This window comes from Sebastes fasciatus, chromosome 11 (assembly GCF_043250625.1).
Source record: "Sebastes fasciatus isolate fSebFas1 chromosome 11, fSebFas1.pri, whole genome shotgun sequence".
Taxonomy (NCBI): Eukaryota; Metazoa; Chordata; class Actinopteri; order Perciformes; family Sebastidae; genus Sebastes; species Sebastes fasciatus.
In genome coordinates, this window is record NC_133805.1 from 26,803,173 (window position 1) to 26,821,625 (window position 18,453).

General features: G+C 37.7%; 1 protein-coding gene across 12 annotated transcripts in view; it reads left to right on the forward strand.

The window, feature by feature from the left end:
* Positions 1 to 18,453, forward strand: part of epb41l3b (erythrocyte membrane protein band 4.1-like 3b) — a 70,261-nt gene that overhangs the window by 636 nt on the left and 51,172 nt on the right. For 11 of the 12 annotated variants that reach the window (XM_074651945.1, XM_074651956.1, XM_074651949.1 and 8 more), the window contains exon 1: positions 14,856 to 15,015. The exons of the other annotated variant lie outside the window; for it this stretch is intronic. The gene's annotated coding sequence lies outside the window, so the exon portion shown is untranslated. Of the gene's footprint in view, positions 1 to 14,855; positions 15,016 to 18,453 lie in introns of those variants that run through there. 12 annotated transcript variants of the gene reach the window in all.

Below are 18,453 nucleotides of genomic sequence, written 5' to 3' on the forward strand. Positions count from 1 at the left end.
GGGTTCTCAAACTTTTTGGGGTCAGGGATCCCCTTACAGGGGGGAACATTTTTCCAAGGACCCCCTCTTAGTCGTACCACTGATTGTAATGCATTACTACCATTATGCTCTGAGATGCCATTGAAACTCATTTTATTCTAAAACTGAAACACACTTCAATTTGAGTCACGTTAATACCACTTGTATGCCTTTAAACAGAGGGTAACTGTTCTAATTGCATTTGGACTCAATTTGACAGCATGTATAGCCGGCATTTCATGTAATTGATCTTAAGAGCTTCATAAAATGAACAGTAGCAAGACTGGCATAGTGCTAATAAATCCAGATCTTTAAACTCACCAGTCTAAAGCTGACTTTCAGTAAGTTATATATAATTAACTTATTGCTGTATGTCATAATCTTATCAGTTTCTATTGGCCCAAAGCTAACGTGGGCGGGAGTAATGGGCACAATATTCTTGTTTTATTGGTGCAAATGGTCCCCATCTGTAGATATGCACTTTTTAATGATACAGCTCAATTTTTTATATTAATTTATAGCTAATTATTTCATGAACCCCCTGACAGAGTGCCCACTTTGAGAATCACTGTTTTAAACTACTAAAGGGTTGGTGTAGCAGCTGTTTGAAAGTGAAAATACTTCACAAAAACACTACTTCCTTGGCTTTTTTTGGTGTTAAAATGACTTTAAAAAAAACCCTCAACTATTCAAATTTCTCTGTGACATTTGCTCTGCGGACTTTCCCAACATGCTGATTGTGTTTCTGTCTGGGTGACGTGTGTGTTAGGTCTATAATCAGCATTTTTCTTAAGTGGTTTCATAACTAATTTCCTTATTTTTTTGCTGAACAATCACTCACACACACTCATACACACACTTGATCAAAAGTTTGCTGGGCACAGGCAGACAGTTCGGAAATGGGAAGTCATCACAGCATGTGTTTCCGCTTAAATTCCCCCCGAAATAGAAATGAGCATGAATGAATGAAGGAAGAGCTCTTTGTTTTAATACTCTCTTTCATACGGACTAAAAGAGGTGCTTAAACTTTACTGCGTGGTCATTTGTTTTATAATTCTGTGAAGTCCCACGGTCCATATGGCTCTACTAAAGTCTTATTATATATTTTTAAGATGGACTATTTCTTTTTATAAGACCACATGGCGGCTCTTACAGTTCAGTAGTTGTAACGGGTTTATGAGGTTGAATGATGAAGGTGAATGTACGGGAGCAGGGAGATAAGGCCGGGTAAAGTCCGTGGGACTTGTCATGTTCATTGGCTGCTGGTAGCGTGTACAGTGCCACACGTTTCTCTGTGAAAAGTTCATGAGTGGAAGCATTTGCTGAGCTGATACTTTTGCTGTCACCGTGACTGACTTTAGAGACCTTGGTTTGCAAAATGTACCTCTGCTTATATGTCACGCATATAAGCAGGGGAAGTAGTGTTATTTATACGGAGCTTATATCATTTGAAATTGTCTGTATTTAGATGTGGAAGCTAAGGATTAAAGACTAATTATAAAGAAGAGTGTTTGGTTGCTCCTTGAAATTGTACTTCGATATAGTAAAAACTGTCTCACAAAGCCAGAAACCGAAACTCATATGCTGCGTTCTAGAGATATAACGATGTCAGAAATGTATGATTTGTCCAATAATGCAACTTGACAAGTGGACAGCTCCTAAAAGCTTCTGAAAACATAACTTCAAATCTTAAACCTGCAATAAATAACAGATTTGTTTGGCCTCTTGGGAGTTGTGAACATTGACATGTGATGACCTTTTTAAACTTGTTAGCAAACAGTTGCTTTTACAGTAATATTTACACATCCAGCAGTTACAGCATCATTTAATTTAGAGTGTGTTTGTGTCCACATGGTCAATTTAAGTCCTATATTAGCTGTCTTAGTGCTTTGCTTTTGGTTTCTACCAGCTCCTGAGGGAATTATCTGGCTCTTTAGCTGCTAAATGCTCCACTATGTTCACCAGCTAGTCGCTAACTGTGTCTGTTTGCTGTTTAGGAAATGTCAGAAAATGGTGAAAAATGTCGATCAGTGTTTCCCAAAGCCCAAAATGATGTCCTCAAATGTCTTGTTTTGTCCACAACTCAAAGATATTCAGTTTACTGTCAAAGACGAGTAAAGAAACCAGAAAATATTCACATTTAAGAAGCTGGAATTTGGGTGAATTGTCTGTAGATTCATCACTACAAGTGAACCCTTACACATTAGTCATGGTCGTTTGATACATCGTTGTAATAACAATATCGATTCATAGTTGCTTTATGTATTCCTGACTAAAAAAGCAACACCAAAGTAAAAAAATAAATAAACATCTCACGGTATTATTTCTTAAAAGTTTAACCCTGAAAACTCAGTTAATCTTGAGGATTTTGAAGTTTGATCAAATTTGATTAACAGTAACAAAACAACCCACCAACTGTCGTCAGATTTTGATTTAAATGTAGCTGAATCCTGATTGGTGCATGGAAGTATGTGTCGTCATCACGTTTTCCAACCGAGCCAGTGAGACGAGCACGGAGAGAAAAAGGAAAGGCTGTAAATTCAAAATGGAAAGTTGGGCTCACAGATTACAGCGAGCAAACACTGTCATACAGTATATACTGTAAATTACGTGATACCAGCTGTAATATGGGGAAAGTGTATTTCAATTTTGTGGGTGACCATGATTCTTGCCTGGTTTTTCCAAGCCGGGCCACTTGAATACAGGAAGGTTGTAATTATGGGCAAGCAGCGGGGAATTTCCAAACTCTGACTCTGGCTTGGAATGCAGCGTAATGTACAAAAACTGTCTCTTTCATCAGGTATAACGTCTGAAGACCTTGTTTAGGAGTTTATGATTAGTTCTGGTGACCTCCTGTAGAGAACATCTTGTGACCCCAATGACCCAGGGAACGTATTATCCTTAGTAATTTACTTTTTTATTGCTATTTAATACCCTACTGTCTATTGTCAGGATGACATAACAGGATTAAATAGACCTCTAGGTCATTCATTCATTCATTTATGTTCACATTTGTAGCTCATTCTGCAGCAGATATCTCTACAGGGGAGATTTCCTACTCTTGTTTTGATGTAGTGTTGCCTGTGATAAAGCCTACCTTCTGCCTATTCATCTTAGGATTTTAAATCAATACTACTGTCAGATCAGTTCATGATCAATAGCGCCGGAGGAGAAGACATTATTTAACCTGACGCTCTTTACTGCGATGACTCATTGTGCTGTGTTTGACCAATGGAAGGGCCCGTGTGGGTGAGTCAGAAATAGGGTTAAAGGTTAACAGAAATAGTCTGCAAATCTCTGGCATTATCACGATTTAGTGATAAGACATGCAAAGGTTGTAGTAAAGGCATTTCTTTGGAATAAAAAGGTCTGAGCCAAATATTGAGTTATTACATTACACCCACAACTTTCCCACATTGCACACACTGTCTGATCAGGACGGTGGGTCCCAGTGGAAATAAATAAATACTGTTTTGATCTCTGTAGCTATTTGTTCATATGATGTGAACTGCCTTTTTAAACTAGAGTTGTTCAGATACCAATCCCAGTATTGGAAACGCGTCCGATACTGCCTAAAATTCAGTATCGGTACTGGCGAGTACGCCGGTCTATGCACCGATCTGATACCATAATTTATTAACCCAGGAAAAAAATCAACTTGTTTAACTGGAAATCAATTCTTCTTCTTCGCTGCTCTAAAACAGTAGCCTTCACTGTGCCGTCGCCTTGGATGTATCATGGCTGCCACTGGCAACTTCTGTTTTAGAGCAGCGAAGAAGAACTGATTGCAGATAGTTTGTCACATGAAGATAGCAAACAACAACAGTGGAGAGTGAAACAGTCACGGTAGTCAGAGTGAGGAAAATGACAGCCATTTGGCAATATATCCCAGTGGAAAGTCCAACAAGTAAAACTTTCATTCTCTGTATGTATTTATTCATGTTTTACAAAGGGTTTAAACTGAGCCAGGCCGTACAACAAAGACAGTAATCATATCACATGCATACATGGTCAGTAGGAAACATCTATTAAATAATAATAATAACTTTATATTTTTTTATCACGCTGGTATCGGAGTGGTACTCGGTATCGTCCAATACTGCAAGTTCAGGTATCAGTTCAGGAAAAATGGTATCTTAACATCTCTTTTTTTAACAATACATGTAGAAATATTCACTTTTCTCACAACTTAAACCTATTTTCATTTCAATCTGAATCATATTTTCACTTCTTCAATTTATAGATTAAATCGTTTTGTTTATAAAATGCCAGTAAAAGTCATCACAACTTCCCAAAACCCAAGCCCAAGTTAGCATCTATTCTTCAAATGTGTTCTTTTATACGACCCACAGTCCAAAATCCTAAAGTATTCAGTTTATTTTCATATATGATAAAGAAAAGCATCAAATGGTCACATTTAAGAAGCTGGAACCAGAGAAACTTTCACATGTGTGCTTGAAAGATGACTGAAACTATTAATCAATTATCAAAATATTTGGTGATTAATTTTATCTCCATCAAAGAATTGATTGTTTCAGCTCTAAAAAAGATTTTTTTTTAACTAATACTCCATCATTCCACTCATGTAAAACAACCTAATACACTTTAAAGTGACACTAGCGTAAAAATTCCATGCTAAAATCCTGATTTCTTTCCCTAAGGCAGCATGTTTGCATCTGAATGGCTGGAACTAAATTATTCAGATAACTTGAACAGAGAGAATTTGAGCTTGACAGAAAAATAATCTATTTTTATAATTGATTAATTGTTGCAGCCATTTTTTCAAACAAAAACATTGATTGTAGATTGAATATCTTTGGATTTTGGACTGTTGTTGAACTAAACAAGACATTGTGGAGATTGTGATGTGCACTTTTTCACAGTTTTTCAATATTTCTTCGACTAAGCGATTCATTGAAAAAAAGATATTATTAAGATAATCAATAGTTGCAGCCCTAGAGAGACTTAATGAACTTGAATGCATTTGAATAGTCACACGTAATTAAAAATCAAATTAGGCTGAATTATGATACAAAACAACTGTTTTATTGTGACTTTCATAGTGAAAGGTCATCACAGTTTGGATCACATCAGCAGTAAGTGTCCATCAACAAATGTCCCTGAGCAAGACCCTGAACTTCTACCTGCTCACTTGTTATTTTCACTTCAACATCAAGAGCATCTTCAACATGAAGTATAAAATGCAAATGAAACCATCAGCACAGATTTGTTGCCCTCAGGTGTGCAGTCAGTCATTCAGAGAGTTGAAGTGAGCTGAACCCGACACGTGAGTGCAGCGCTGCTTACGATCACCAAAGCCTTCGGGTGCTGGCAGAGATAACGCGTATGACTCAATCTAGTTGAGTGGAGAGATAAGCTTGTTGTGAGTTTCGTTATCTGCCGGCATTGCCTGATCACTTGAGAACAGCGTGGGGCTGTCTTTGCCTTATAAAGCTACAGCTCCTGGGACGGCACCTCGACAGTCACAGGGTATTTATAGTGGAGAGTCGGGGTTAGCCTCAGACTGGGCTCTCTTTGAAGTCACCCACAAATGTGCTATTGTGAAGGAACTTTTGTTTCCTGCCAACAACTCTGTTGCGCCACTTCCAGTTTGCTATTTTGCTATGACCATTCAGGCACGGAGCTTCCTTTTAGTTAAGTTTATACTATTATGTGTCCCGCATTTTTTTCTTCTTCTTTTGATTATTATCAAACTAAACATAGAAAAACATATAGTATTAGCTGGGCTATAATGCATATCTATTTTTGAGGCCAATACTGGTATTGATATTTGGAAGTTCCGATAATGATATCTCAGCCGTTTAATTTTTTTTACGTAAACACATAACATACTAACAATCCTGATACCGATACCTGATCCGGATATAACTGTGACCAAGAACTATGTAAAGGTGATGCCGTTTATCTCAAATCTAGTTTGGCATTTCCTGGCCCTTTCGACCGCCGTATACACCGATACAATACACCCGCAATAAGCTAATATCGGCAAATTTAGCAAATTTTATCATGCTAACACGCTAAACTAAGATGGTAAACATATACCTGCTTGATATCAGTGTCATGCACCGCCGCTTGGTAAGCGCCCCTCAGCATTGGCGCACGGAGGCACCCTTTAGCGACTGTATGCGACGCACAACTCCAATGTAAACCTACCGGCGTTATTCAATGGTCAGTGCAAGTGACGTATTAATAGCATGAGAGTCCGCTAAGGGTGTGTGGGAGGGGTGGTGGGTGGGTCAAACAAACACAAGACTTCGAACCAGGAGACCGCTGTTCGTGGCCCGTATGAAGTAACGTGGACTTATTTTGTCACTCTTTAGTATCGTCAGTCCCGATTGTCAGTGAATTTAACGTCAACCACGACCGTTTCCTAATCCTAACTAAGTGGTTATGTTGCCCAAACCTAACTGCCTGTGAAAATGGAAGTTTATTTTGAAAGGACAGTATGCATGTAACAACCATATATTGACATGCCGTCCCTGACACGTCCAAAAGTAACATAAGAGGGGTACCCCGTGCATCAGTCTCTGATGCCGAGGGACACTGATCAAGCGGCGGTACTTGACGAGTTGGGAGTGAGAATGTGTTGGAATGACTGTAGACTCTTAATCTGGTTTTAACATACATTTTAGCATACTGAAGTGATTGTTGTATTTTATTTTAGGTTCATAAGATAGAAATAAAAGTGTAGATGAAAACAAGCCTTTAAGGACATATTATGTCCTTTTGATTTAGAAAGAAAAGAGACCATGTTGTCAAAAAGAAATCAATAAAAGGGATGTTACTATCTCAACCATTTCATACACTACTGCTTGGACGTCAGGCTATCTAAATTGTTCTCCTATAAACTGAAATGCTGATATCCTTAGAAACCTCTAAAAGGGAAGAATGATTCTAAATACTGCTGCAGTTTCTTTTTTTTCCAACCACACGTGCTGCCCCTCCCTTTCTGCTCTGCAATCACTTGACAAGCACAATCATTAGCCTGCTGCTTTCCAAAGGTTACAAATACAGACGACATTTACGATTCCTTTAGATAAGATGTACTTCCTACATGAAAAAACAAGAAGGGGAGTGCTTCTCACAATCTTAGTAATGATACCTTTTCACATGAATCTGCCGTATGTACCCTTGGCTTTACATGAAAGGGAGTCAAAGTTGAACAGACTGACTTTTCTAATAGGAGGGTGCAGTGTGATGAGAGAGTGTGCTCAAGATAGGGGGTCCATTTGGGAGCTTTGGTCCAATTTGGGGTGTCAAAATCAGTCTCTAATTTGGCATGTATGCTTACTGGCCTGCTGCCCTTTGGGAGTGAAGGCGTTCACAGCTGAGTAGAGCTGGACAGCAGGGGATGGTAGCTTTGGTTAGTTAGGGGTGGAGAAGAAGGAAGCAGAGCTGGAGCCAATTCACTTTGAGTTCATTGAGTTCAAAGTGAAATAAAAACCAGCAATTAACGTGATAACCTTAAAGTCTCCATGCTCAATAGTACATTCATATATTGGACACCGGAACTTTTTTAGATTGAAACATCAGCCTGAGAGTGCTCTAATTAGAAAGTACTTTATTTCAGGACAACAGAGGTTGGCAAAGATGCAATATACATGGTCTAGTAAAAAACATGTGGAAATATAAAGACAACAATATATAAAAGTATAATTCAAAGCATTTTCATTTCTTATTTGTTAATTTATTTCTGTATATATTTATTTATATAAAATAAAAAATTTAATAAATAGTGTAATTTATATGCAAAATAATGAATATATAGTTTTTAAAATATAGAAATAAATACATACAGAAATAAAAGAACAAATAAATGTTAAGATAAACACTTTTTCATATTTTATTATTTGTCTTTATATTTCCACATTTATTTTCTTATTCTTTTACAGATTAGTTATTTTTTTGTGGCGCTCCTATGACTCCATAGTTGTGCTGTCTCTGTGTGCAAAAGCCCAAAGACAAAATGGAAATGTAATTCTGCATCTGGGCAGAGATCTTTTTGACCTGCAATTATTTTCCTCCAGACCCCGAGGATGGCGAGGAATGCCTGGACTTGTTTTTCTTTAATTAGATCACAGGGGTGATTTGCCATGAATTGTAAGGGACATGCTTCAATATAACTTTGCATTGATTAAGTGCCAGCTTGCTTGTTCTGACCGCGGCACTGTAAATTGGATTGCTGTAATGAGGTTCACAAGGTTGCTGATTTTAGAGACTGAGTATATACACATTAATACACGCCAGGATTTACAGATTCAAATTTGATGTATTTCCCCCCAAACTTGACCTTACAGAATTACTTTTTTACATAAACTACTGATTTGAAATACATTCATTTTACATCCTTGAATTTAACTTTAATCATTAAGTGCCAAATAAGCAGGAGATCAGTATAATGCAACTTCCTTCCTGTAAGATTTGAATCATGTAAAATAAAAGAGACAGTGGCAGTATTGCTAGCTAATTGTGAGTGAGAAGGAAAACATAACCTTGTGCTCCCCAGTTATATTAATACTTGAGAGAAAAGACATTGAAATTCAAGGCTAACCGAGTTCAAGGTCAGATGAGCTGCACAGGAACTAAGTGTCTGTACGCAGCAGAAAAAAAGTGAAGCGTTAAGCAGCCACATAAGCTAAGTAGAGTCCAGAGATCACATGTTGTCTGTCTTGTGTGGAATTAATCATTCTGCTGACCAAGGGCTGCTCTGGAGGCTCTGAGGAGTCATAGATTTGCACTCACACTTATCTGCAAGTCACTATACATACAGAGAGTGAGAACTCATAGACAGTAGGAACTCACATATCTCTATAGAGGTGTTGGCCTGATTTTTGAATTTCTGGAATCTTTTTACTGAAATTATTTCCTTAAGGCTTCAGTTATCTGTAAGACTTAAAGGGTAACTTGTGTATTTTTCAACCTGGACCCCATTTCCATGTTTTTGTGTCTAAGTGACTAATGGGGGACAACAATTTCTGAAATTTGTCAAGTATTGAGGGATAACGCATTGTCGAAATCATCTTAATATTCAGCCATGACATTGAGAATCTCATAGATAACACTAAGCTACGCTTTCTGTACTCCAATACAACAAACTCTTCCCGGCTGGAACTCGCGTTTCCACCATGGATATATTCCACTATTCCACCGTTGTCTTCCGGCAACATGTCGCCTCTCCTTGAGCGAGACTCTTTCCATAATGTCAGACACTTATAAAAACAATCAGAGGCTGTCATGGCAAAAACAAGCACTTTTAGTGGACGTAAATGACGGTGCCAGCTTGCCCCAATAGGATTACATTGCAGCTCATAAGCAACTGTCGTCTACAGCGGTCTCCCTCAATACTGGACCAATTTCAGAAATTGTTGTTGCTATTAGTCAGTTAGACACAAAAACATGGGAACATAGGGTTCATGTTGAAAAATACCAAAGTCACCCTTTAAGTGTTTCCATTTAATCTAAACTTCCCATAGATCGTTTGTCAATCAAGAGCAGTGGGTAAACTTCCTGTGCAGTGGAGAATTTTCATCAACATCAACATTTTATATTAACAAAAAGGAAAGATAAAGACTATAAAACATGTGAAAGCAAAGGTTAATGCCTTTTTACTTGCATCGTACAGGAAAACAATAAAACTGGTCAGCAGTTAGACACTTTCACTCAGGAAGGCCTGAGCCGAGCGTGCTTCCTGTTTTATATCATATATTGATCAAAAGAAAATAGAAAATGAAGTATGCTTTAATATTTTTCTGCTTTGACTGTCATATTACATTGGTTCAGTTTTAAAGAGAGTGAAGATACTGGCATCATATGAAACTATAAAATCTAAGGAATCCATTGATACCAAACATGTCTTAAAAGAAGGAGGCTAAGTAATGCTCATAACTTGCGCTAAATTTTGGCAGGAAAAACTGTCATGGCCATTTTCTGACCTCAAGATATGTGAATGAAAATGGGTTCTCTGGGTACCCACGAGTCTCCCCTTTACAGACATGCCCACTTTCTGATAATCACATGCAGTTTGGGGCAAGTCATAGTCAAGTCAGCACACTGACACACTGACAGCTGTTGTTGCCTGTTGGGCTGCAGTTTGCCATGTTATGATTTGAGCATATTTTTTTTGCTAAATGCAGGACCTGTGAGGGTTTCTGGACAATATTTGTCATTGTTTTATGTTGTTAATTGATTTCCAGAAATAAATATATACATATATTTTGCAAAAAGCAAGCATATTTGTCCACTCCCATGTTGATAAGAGTATTAAATACTTGACAAATCTCCCGTTAAGGTACATTTCAAACAGATAATGTCGGACTCTGTGAAGAGGACCAGCTCCCTATGTAGATATGAAGGGCTCGTTCTAAGCTAAAGAAAACACAACGATTCTTAGTTTCAGGTGATTATACACTAATAAAAACATAGTTATGAATATTATATTCCATTTCATTTCTACAGACTGTTCCTTTAACAATGCCAGTATGTGAGCACTGAAATTTCCTTTTGGAGACAAGCTCATCTTTCATTTCCAATTCAAGATTGTTTACTGCATTGCATTACAGGCGCTCAGTCACCACCCACTGGCCAGACGGGCCGTGATGAGCAATGTCTCAGACGATCAGTCTGGTCACGACGATACTGTGCCAGACTCCACCTGCTCTAAATGTGGATAACTATTGTTTGGCTGTGCAGAGAGAACAGACATCCCAGTTAGTTGTCACTGCTTAATGTACAATGTGTACTCTCAGAGAGACATATTGTGGTTTATCATTCAACAACGTCGTGCTTTAAAAAGAAGAAATGAAGGGGGAAGTGAAAGAACCTGTTTGGAGAAATTACAGCATGAGAAAAATTAGTATTAAATGGTCGCAACAGCTTTTACCATAATGACTGTTGAAGCTGTATATTGCCACCTAAGTAAAAACACATCTTTTATGGTTACTGGAGCTTTCACATTAGACTCCGCCATGAGTTATTACAGTGTCATTGTGAAAAAACGATCCTCCGACAGCCCTCTTCGGCTATTATTCCTCCCCGCAGCATCGAGGGTTGCAGGAATATTTTGTTACATCTATTGTTAAGCTACTGCAGCTCTAAACCTCGCTCTCCTTATACTGATGGTTGCTTGTGAAGTTGGTGTTTTTTAGGAATTTAAACTTGCACGTGATGTAGCTCACTCGCCTCGGATTGTAATGTGAATTATACGTCTTCAATGTAAAACCTTCATTGTTGCTGTTGAGGTTGTTTTATGAGCTGTGTTACAATTAGCTAGAGGCTGAATGAAGAGCCAGCTGTCTGGCTGCTGTACACAAGAGTTGCTCTGTGTGTGTTATTACATTTACCCTCTACTATCTGCAAAGCATGCCCGCTATGTGTCTGCCACTATTTAGGGAATTCATGTGCAGCATAAAATCCTCTGAAGCCTTAATGTGCATGACTGTGTGTTTACATTTGCATAGTGTACAGTAAAGTGTTGGCATGCGTTGTACTACTTTGAGCATGAAAGCAATTAGATGAAATAAAAGTCAAATGGGTGACCGAGTTGGGTCAAGTTCCCACTGGGAGGCGGGAGGCGAAAACCCTCAAATCCCCAGAGGGAACAACCCAGACACTAATTAAAAACTTGCTTTTATGTCTGTATTTGTGCACGCACAACCACATGTGTGTACCTCGAGGAGGGCAGCAGATGTGTGTGTTCATGTGCTCACTATATTTTCTTGTTTTAATATGTTTTGGATTATGTTTTTCAATTTGGAGAATATTATAAAGTGATCCAGACTGGGTGCAAACAGTCAGTGAGTCTTTGAGAAGCATTTTTATGTTGTGACTGGTCCAGGGTTAGCTTCTTTTTAACTACTTTATATACTGTTGGAGTAGCTGTATCTACAGCAATGCATCATTTTATTAGCTCAATAAAGCTTCTGTGTGTAAAACTTTAATCTGCAAAGTAACACAGTGTTCAGATAAATCCAGGGAACAAAAAAAAAGTAGAACATTTCCCTCTAAAATAAGTAAGAAAAGTTGCAAAATACTGAAATATTTTGGTGATAGATAATCAAATATACAGAAATGTGTTTGTCAGTGTTTTATTAACGAATTTTATTGTAGACAATGATGGTCTGAAAATGTGATTGTGAAAATGATTTAAACTGTTTTTTTTGGACTTTTATGTAGCATTGTTTGAAAATATATATAACTGCAATCTCGATCCAGCTTACTTTTTTGAATTTTTAAGAATTTAGTGCTGTAACTAACGATTATTTTTATTGTCGATTATTTTTTCGATTAATCGTTTAGTTTTTTGGTCTATAAAATGTCAAAAAATGGTGAAAAATGTCAATCAGTGTTTCCTAAAGCCCAAGATGACGTCCTCAAATGTCTTGTTTTGTCCACAACTCAAAGATATTCAGTTTACTGGCATAGAGGAGTGAAAAAACACAAAATATTCACATTTGAGAAACTAAAATCAGAGAATTTTGACTTTTTTTTCTTAAAAAATGACTCAAAGTGTTTAATCGATTATCAAAAAAGTTGGTGATGAATTTAATAGTTGACAACTAATTGATTTATTTTGCAGCTCTGCATGAATTTGTGGCATTTGTGGCTGCAGCTAATAATTATTTTCATTATCAATTAATCTACTGATTACTTTCTTGATTAATCTTATGGTCTATAAATTCTGAGCTGAACAATTCCCAAGGGGATGTCATCAAATGTAATGTTTTGTTCAACAAACAGTCCAAAACCCAAAGATATTCAGTTTACTGTTACACAAGAGAAGGAAAAGCAGCAAATCCTCCCAATGAAGAAGCTGGAAACAAAGCTGGTAGATCTGTAAAACTTTCTCCACAAAGAATCACACAAAAGCACCACTTTAAACCTGGAGATAACAGAGATGTGCTCATAAGTTTCTTGGAAATAAGTCATTCAGCATGAAAAAAAAAGGATTAAAAACAATACTAATAGACTAACAAAGTCTTAGTTGATCAAGTGACTTATCAGTAGGGATTCGACTTTTTCACACCCTATAGTGATACCTGGGCTTTGGATATCGGCTGATACCGAGTACCATTGTGATACCAGTGTTTGTGTGCCTCACCGTGTGGAAGTGACTGATATCATTAATTTGTGTGTAAGGCAACATCAGGCTTGACTTAAACATTGCTTTCCTAACTTTGTAAAACAAAATGTAACAAATAAAAACATAGATACTAATTTATGAATTGTTATTTATTATTACAATAGTAACTCGTACATCAACAACTTGATAAAAACATCTTAAAAATGAACAGGAATTACAATTCAGGTGTAAACCTTTTTAATGCAGCAACAAATTGGTCAAAACTAAAATTATAGTATTAATACATATAATAGGGCTGACCCGAATGACATGGTAATCAACTTCCAAACACTATTCGAATGCTTTTTTTTTTTTGGTTTGTTTTTATATAAGTATGTTATAATGAAGTATAAATCCCAAATAGCCCATGAAATAAGGAATAATCCCACAACACTATTCATTATTCATATTCAACATGAATTAGTATTAGTTACTCTCTCAGACGGATATCGCTGTTTGTTGTGTGTAGAGGTGCCTGTGTGTACAGTAGTGCGGCAGCGGCGCTGTCCCGGGCTCTGAAACGGGTGACATGTCAGCCTGCTTGCGCCCAAGGCCTATGGAAAGGAGGCTGGGTCACGCGTCATCAACGCGTCATATCTTTGGGGGTATAACACATGCGCAGTAAAATCTGGCCTGCACTCGCAGAAATTGAGCCAATCGCAACGCTCAACCGCAGCTTCAGTTACACTGCGCATGTTTTATACCCCAAGAACCATGTCTGCCCGTGACCCAGCCTCCTTTCCATAAGCCTTGCTTGCTTGCTTGCGCCGCGCCGCGAAGCTTCGTTTACCTTCGAATATTTCTCACTGAAGCTTCAAAGCCCCAAAATGGTATTCGGGACAGCCCTAGTATATAGTATATTAACATAGAATTTAATTTTTTGTAATTTTTTGCTTAAAAGATGAATGAATCAATTATTAAAACAGTGGCAAATTATTTTGCATCAACTAATCGATCAATCAACTCCTTGTTTCTGCTCTAGTGGTTGCATTGTAAGCTGGGCATAGCTGTATGAATGAGACAAATTCATCCATATGCAGCAGCGTAAAGAAGAATTATTCAAGTAAAATCAATTAAATTCAAACTTTATTGCAGACTCAAGGTCCAGCTAAGAAAAAAGAAGAAAAAAACAACAACAATACATTACATATTATACATTACAATACAGGAAGCACTATAAAAAAGTCATGATTAAAAGATATTACAAATATAAATATTAAAAATATATATACATACATCAATGCCTTACATATACAGAACCATACCACTACCTCCACAGCTGTGATTGGTACCATGTAGTGCTAAATCTGATGTTAGACAACCGCAAGATAATGTCATTCTCAGAGTGATTAAGCTGGCATATAAAACTGTACATGAGATTTCTTAATGCAGTTTGAAAAGTATTTATGCCTGCAGACACAAACATTTCACTTGCACTGGAACATCTTGGTCTTTTCAGTAATATAATACAAGTACAAGTATCTCAAAACTGCACTTAAGTACAGTATCTGTACCTTGTTATTACATTCTACCACTGATTCAGTTTCACTCAATTATCTCTTTCCCAGTAAAACAACAAACCTCGTGCCATTAATTGCCATGCTCTGTGTGCATGCATGTGTGTGCATGTGGTTGTGGGTGTGTGCTGTTAAAATAATGCCCCGGTTTGTCCTGACATCCCACAATTCTCCTCCGTCCGTCCGTCGGCTGCCTGTAGTGGTCTGTGATAGGCTGATAGGCTGCATGGTGGAGAGGGTGAACTGCAGCAGAGTAGCACCGCTACTGTCAGGAAACAGAAGACCACTCCACGAATGAGACTCGCATAAACCAACCAGCTGAACGAGGACGGTTTTTACCTGGTAATAAACCTTTTCTCTTCTTATACTTACACTTAAGACAATCTATTAAGAGCTGCATTGGTTTGTTGGTTTGTTCAGGTAGCAGAATTATATCATTTTCTTTCCATATTTCAGGTTTCGTCTGACCACAACAACAACCCAGATAATTAACATTAAAATACACTTCTACTGTATTCAGTCAGGCGGAACAAGTCGAGCGGACGTGGCTTTTTGCATTGCGTAACATTAAAGCGACATGTTGGTGTGTTTTGTATGCTGAATGTGTGCCTGCTGCGTTATTTTGTAGCTAAAAGTCGGATATTTCAGAGCAACAAGCCGCTTTCTAAGGTACAGTAAGCTAACCAGCTTCGAGAGCAGAAAATGGGTGAAAACAAGAAGCCTTTTCCAGCCTTAAACCAGCGTGTTTTACACGAGTACAGGACCGTGCTGAGTCACTGGACACACGGACACATTTGAGGACAGTTAATGGATTAAAACAGTTACATTGTGGGGAGGTTAAGACGACATAGTTGGGTGTTTTTGATCTGCAGTGCGGTAGGCGTGGTTATAAGGGCAGGATGACACGGTCTGGATCCTCTTTTAGCATCCTCACATCCTTGTAAGCACGAAATGCAATGGCTTCTGGAGCCTGACTTGACAATTTAATTGGGATGCACACAGTAAGCTGTTGTTGCAGTAGCACTGAAAAGGCAGACACATCATGGGGCCTTGTTTTCAGGCTTTTCATAGTTCATTCAATGAGAGTGCACCTTTTGATCCACAGCCTGGATGTACTTAAACCTGTTAACAGTGTGTTATAGTGAGATCATTATCCCACATTTAGGGTTGCAACTAACGATTATTGTCATTATTAGTTAATCTACAGATTGTTTTTTAGATGCATTTGGTTGTTTAGTCTATGAAATGTCAAGAGGCCATTTTTGCCTGAAAAATTACTTTAATGATTAATGGCTTATTGTAATAGTTTAGTATCATAATCGATTAGTTGACTAGTCATCAGTTATACCCACATTTACTTAAAAAAACTGCTGACATTCTTTGATATTGTTAGAGTAGTGAGATAATTATCTTTCTGTCCCACATTTAGGGTTGCAACTAACGATTATTGTCATTATCGATTAATCTACAGATTGTTTTTTAGATTAATTTGGTTTTTAGTCTATGAAATGTCAGAGGGTCCAAGTCCAATGTGATGTCTTTCAATGTCTTGTTTTGTCAGTCCAAAGATATTCAATTGAATATGATATTCAACAGAGGAAAGCAGGAAACCTCCACATTTGAGAGGCTGAAAACAGCATTTTTCTGCCATCTTTGCCTGAAACTTTAAAGATGAATCGCTTATCATAATAGTTTAGTATCATAATCGATTAGTTGACTAGTTATACCCACATTTACTTAAACAATTCTGCTGACATTCTTTGATATTGATGATGAAGATCAAGATCTACCTGCAAAACCCAAATTATGTAATAGTGTAGCTTTACAGGTATAAACCGCCAAATCAGTTCAAATCAAGCTTTAATCACAAATTTCTCTTACATACGACACCCTCTATCCCTCCAGACCCTTGATAATAGTCAGGTAACTGTAAAAGCAGAACAATCAGCTAACATCACATATGACAAGGGAAACCACAAATGATATGATTAAGTCACAGTAAACTTCCTACTTAGCACCTCAGAGACACAATGGGGTCGTTCAAAGATAAACAGCAGCAGCCTCTTTTCATTGTTTTCTTCTGTAAAAGGTCAATGAGGGTGACGGCTCGTCAGACAAAACAAAGCAACTTATTGATGACATCACCTCAGGCCGTTTCACTATTTTCTGACATATTGTAGATCAAACGTAGAATTGAGGAAATGAGTTTCAAGTTTTCAAGTTTATTTCACTTATATAGCATTTTAAGAGGCAAACAGGTTTTGCACCAAAGTGCTTCACAAAGACAGAATTAGGCTACATACACATTCAAGCATAGAGACGTGTGCAAATATGTGGAAATAAAACAAGATTAACATAGAAACCGTTTTAAACACAATTTCAACCTAGGGAATCAGATAAAGACAGAAAAAACAGGTTAAACACAATTAAAAGCCAGAGAATAAAAATGGGACTTAAGGTGCTTTCTTGAAAAATAATGAGGAAATAATCATTGTTTTTGTGTCAAATTATTGATTTCTTAAGGAAGTAGCCGTGTTATAAGCAGCATAACATACAGCTAGCGGGTCATTGTTGTGAAATAAACCCCTTCAGGGCGATGCCGCTTCACCTGGGGTTTATTTCACAGCAATGACTGGCTCGCTGTACATTAATCTTTACTTGAGAGGCTGAAGACATTCTGACATTTTTGGATGAAAAATTATTTCAACGATTAATTGATTATCAAAATGGCTGGTGATTATTTTTCTGTCGATCGACTAATCGTTGCAGCTCTAGAAAGGATTCATCTATTAGTCGATCGACAGAAAATAAATTGGCAACTATTTTGCCAATCAATTAACTGTTCATTTATTAAGCCAAAATGCAAAAAAAATACAGATTCCTGCTCCTCAAATGTGAGTATTTTCTAGTTTTCTTTGTCTTTAACGCTATTTAACTTAATATTTGGATTTTGGACTGCTGGATTTACAAAACTAGCTATTTGAATATGTCAGCTTGGGCTCTGGGAAATTGTGATAATCATTAGTTGCAGCCCTATTTCAATAGTATATATCCTCGGGCTCGGCTGGAGTATTTTCCAATGAGCATACACTGTCCAAAATAACTATAACTATAATGGTGAGTGTGGTTTAGGTTTGTCCCAGCTGATGTCAACACTCATTTTAACATTATGCTCTTATCCGTATTCAAGTCACAACTGATTTGCTGATTACCTATAGCTAATCTCATAAAATGCTTAATCCCTATTGGTCCGTCTCAGCCACTGTATAAGAAGTTATTAGCTCCTGGATTTAGTTCTAATCTTTTACATTAACAGGGGATTTTCCCTTTTGTCAAAGGAGCAGTGCGACTGGACTGAGTGCTGATAACTCCAGCATACATGTATATCAGGTATTCTCCCTGTCCGACTCATTGTGGTGATGTTTGTGCCAGGCTTTCAAGAAAACCAATCCCTGGCCTAAAGCGAGTGCACCTCAACAAAGATGCACTGATCGTGTTGAATAATGAAGTGCACAGTCAAGTTGAGATAACAATAAGTTAGCTGGTCTGTCTGTTGTGTCCCTGAGTGCCTTAGTGACAGTAATGCTAAGAATGTAAATGCAGCATGCTGATGGGATTTATGGCCTCCTCAGCAAAAATGCTCTCAGCTCAGAGTCACCTTCATGTGACCGGTCTGTCTTCCCCAATTTCTGCTGCTGAGCTGTGCAGTGTCTAGTCTGGTTCAGTTTATAAGGGTTCAACTAAATGATGTTTGAACATGAATGCGAGGACTGGATGAAA